Source organism: Solanum tuberosum, unplaced genomic scaffold, assembly GCF_000226075.1.
Source record: "Solanum tuberosum cultivar DM 1-3 516 R44 unplaced genomic scaffold, SolTub_3.0 scf00414, whole genome shotgun sequence".
In the NCBI taxonomy this organism is placed as follows: Eukaryota; Viridiplantae; Streptophyta; class Magnoliopsida; order Solanales; family Solanaceae; genus Solanum; species Solanum tuberosum.
The window spans coordinates 310960-315530 of record NW_006239332.1 but is presented as its reverse complement, the minus strand read 5'-3'; positions in this window follow the sequence as shown (position 1 = coordinate 315530).

The window sequence follows — 4571 nt, the reverse complement described above, 5'->3', positions numbered from 1 at the left end:
TTCACATGCCCCACATTTTTCATGTAAAGCCGTCCTTGCATACAATAAATATAGGATATACGTGCAAAGCACATCTTTAAATACTAGTATAATTATAATTAATGATGGAGATATTAAGTGTGGTAGTGAGGCAGAGGTGGACTCATATGATGCTATGAGGGTGTAGTGCACCAACAACTTTTTTAAAAATAAATAAATATTTATAATATGTATACATAATCTAAGAATGTATTATATATTTAATTGTGTACTTTTCTAATTAAACCCATTGGGGGTGTAACCGCTTGTTTTTAGTTATTAATGTTTATACCTTTAAAGCAGTCCTTTCTTAATCTTAACTGCTTGTTTTTAAAAATAGTGATAGTGATGGTGATATTAAAGATGATTAATTAGTGATTGTTACCGGTGATTTGTGAATATAATGATGGTAGAAAAAAGTTATTCATGATCTCGTGGACCCTCTGCATTACTTTGATAGATTTGATAATATTTCAGAACACCTATAATTATAATGTTGAGCATCTTTGATATCTCTAAAACTGTGCAAGAATTTAACTAAATTAAAATTGCATAAATATAATTGTTATTTTTTTAGTTGAGGGTCTATTGGAATTTGAAAATATTAAGGTAGGAATAAGATATATATACATATTTGATATTGTTCTTTTATATTTTACTCGTGAAATTAACTGAATATGTTGTTATTTTTAAAGTTGCGTAGTAAGCATTAAGAAAGTTCAATTGGATTTGTATATTGGAATATTTTGGAAAATTTACGTAGTAAGATAAATATGTGATTAATTATAATTTGTAGCTATAGTTAGGATTTTATAGCAATTTTTTCTCTCCTCTTTCTGCACTCTCACTCGTCTCTCTCCTCTCTCTACCCTCTCTTGCTCGCTTCTCTCCTCTCTCTTGCTTGCCTCCTCTCTCTACAATACAAATGCACTGGTAACAATCTATGATACAAATGCCAATATCAAGAATCATTGATACAAATACAAATGATAACTGTAAACTGTACTTATACTTTTTAGTGGTGCAAAATACAAATGAGATATTTCAATGATACAGATCCTTGTCTTGTCTACGATTCAAAATACAAATGATATATTTCAATGATACAAATGGTAACTTTTTCAAGGTAACAAATGGTAGCAAATAAATGCAAACACACACGGCAACAAATACAAATACACAATTGTATTCGTTGATACAAATTATATTTTGTTAATACACTTAAACTTGATATAACATTGATACAATTGTATTTGTTGATAAATTGTATTCATTAATACACTTGATACAAATGATTTGTATCAATGATATACAATTATCGATCATAGGCTATTTGTATGATCATATACAATTATACAATTGTGAGTTAATGCATATACATACTGGTTATATGTATATAATTAGCCATCAGATATACAAATACAATTGCATATTTGTCGCCTCTCGGCTCTCTTTGGCCCCTCTATCGCCTGCCTCTTTCCTTCCTCTTCCAGTCTCGCTCGCTTCTCTCCTCCTTCTAAAATATACCTTCAACAAACTATAGCTATAAATCTCTAATTAAGCCCAAACTATAGTCATTTTTGAAATTTCCTCCTAATATTTTTAGTAATCCTCAAAATGTTTCAAAATACCGGCAAATTAGGTTGTTGAGAAGTTGAATTAAGGATTGCGAACAAATTGGGTCTGATCTGGGATGGAGGCAAGGGGATTCATTTGAATCATGATCTTCGACGACAAGTATATTTTGTGCAAATAAGGTAAAAATATTCTTTTTTATTTTATATAATATATAACAACGGCTGAATCTCCTTTGATATAAAAGGAAATATTCCAGTGTTTGTCATAGCTAAGGCCTAAGGGGTTCAAAATTTATTTTACGTTACAAATTTAATCTTTAGATGACATTCTAGCTAGTAATGTGGGATGTTTCCCTTGTATTTGATATGTTCGCACTGGCCTTAACAAGAGGACAAAAGGTGAATCATTTGATCTTGAAATAAGTCATTTTTGCTATCCGAATTTTTATTAGTTCATTTAGTCAAATATCTAAATCATATTTTTTGAATCCATTACATGAGTTCGAATGATTCGCTAGCAAATTAATGAGGACAAACTTTTGAAACAATTGCCCATGCATGTAGCCAACTCAACCCCAGTAATCCCAAAAAAAAATCCAAGACTATAAAATAAGATAAGATTGTCTTTGCTCCCCATTTTTATAAAATCAACATCCCTCAGCAGACCCACCAATGAATTATAATGTGGAACGTATACAAGGGTAGATAAAAAACCAAGCAATCTTTTAGTATAAAGAGAGGAAATTGTATTTGTCTGCAAATACATAATAATATAATTAGTTGATGAGTTTGAAGTTATATATATATATATATGAGAGGTATAGTTGTAACATTAAAGATCCAACCTTGCAGAGTCTGTCAATTTCATGGGATTTTGTTCTTGTAGAAAACTAATTAATTTGCCCTACCATTTTGTCTTGATGACATTGTGACCATTCCACCATCATGTTACTTGCCTCCTTTGATGGAACTTTGTACCTCCCCTTCCTTTACCTAAGTTTTGTATGTTGCTCTTTTTTCAGAATCATGCACGATAATGGAACTAGATATGTTTTAATTTCCCCATATCAACTAAGGAACAATTTTTTATTTAAAAAAAAAAAGGTAATGATAAAAAACATACTTGAAATATCATTTTTTTGGTGAATTTTATATCTGCACTATCATGTGTTGGTATTTTCTACTTGAACTATCACCAACTCTTTATCATAACACACTTCGATATTAATGGATCAACTGCCATGTGGATGGAATTTTATGGGTTAATTAAGTTGTCACATGCTTTTTGGCGATTGTATTAAACTAATTGGTCTAGTCAACTTTGATGTGTGGCATCCAAGGGTGTGACCTAGTGGTCAATGAAATGGTTAAGAATCCTGAAGTCTCACGTTCAAAATTCAGCGGAGATAAAAAAACAGTAGGTGATTCTTTCCATTTGTCCTAGCCTTGGTGAACAGAGTTACCTGGTACCTATTGCTGGCTGGAGGTGACAAGTATCCCATGGAATTAGTCGAGGTGTGCGAAAGCTGACCTAGACACCATAAGCATAAAATATAATCTTGATTTTATTCCAAAATTAACAGTCGATGGATGGCTTTGTCAGTGGTTAATTTATGTTTGATTAAAGTTGACGTGCTTTAATGGACGATAAACGACCAAAAGATTTGAAGATTTGTGCTGATCTACTAATGATACTCTTTAAATTCTTGTGAATTATTTGATTTGATCCTTTTTGCATTATACTAAATGCATTTCTGATCAACTTAAAAGAAGAAAAAAAAAGCATCTAATTATTTATCACTATAAATTGTTTAGTGATTTGTCTACTTCCTCCAAAATACAAAAATGTACTGATGATATATGATGTGTTAAATTGAGGAAACAATGCACGTGTTGAACTTCTTTTACTTTAAGTAGAGGGGCATAGCCATCATCTTTGCTTTTTGCTTGTTAATTAGATTTGTATGGTTGATTGGTTTAATTATTTGAATGATTGTATGCTTAATTAGTACGGTTGAAATCTCAGATTGTATGCTTAACATTATAACAAAAATCTATTTTAACGACTATATATATATATATAGTTGAAAATTTAGAATATTTTCTTTGTCTCAACACTCTCTTTCACTACTATCCATTACAATATTTTTCACACTTAATATTTTTCTTACTTCACTTCACAAAGGAAGAAACACTACTATTTATAGGTGAAGAAGTCTTCCATACAATCAATGAGTAGAAGATAAATGTGATAGATGTTACATAAGTTACAAGAAACTAATGACCATGAGTGTTTAAATAATTAATGATCATATAAGTTACAAGAACTAATAGTCATCTTCTACCACAATTTATACCCACTAACTTATGCACTTAATATTTTATTTTTAATAATAAAATGCATATACACCAATTTATATATATACCAATATATATTACCATTAAAAAAACTATTATTGTTATATTGTTAAGCATACAATCTGAGATTTCAACCGTTCTATATATATGGTGGCAATTAAGTTATTATCGCTAATTAATTGTCATTTTTGATGTAGTATATAATTAGCAAGTGTTGAAGTCTTATTAAGTAGATTTTGACCAAGTATGCAAAATTTACTAGTAGTATTAATTAGTTTAAGGATCACTAGTCATTTGTGTGTGATTTGGAGTCCACTTTGGTCTAAACTCTGTTAAGTTTCTTCAATTAATTGAGAATGTACTGCATGTGGTTATCTACGGATTTTTGGTTTTGATAATATCAAAGTCCCGTATCATATTATTATTATTACGTACAATTCAGATGTCCAATCTTGAACGTAGAAAGAACATTTACATGAGTTGTGTGATACCTTTTAAGTTGTAATGTTGGCCCCTCAATGGGATATGGTTGAGATTCTTAATTGATCTGTCTGGCGGGCACTTAGAACAGAAGTAGCTTTAATTTTGCCTGTAAAAGAAAGAACAAAGAGAAGAAAG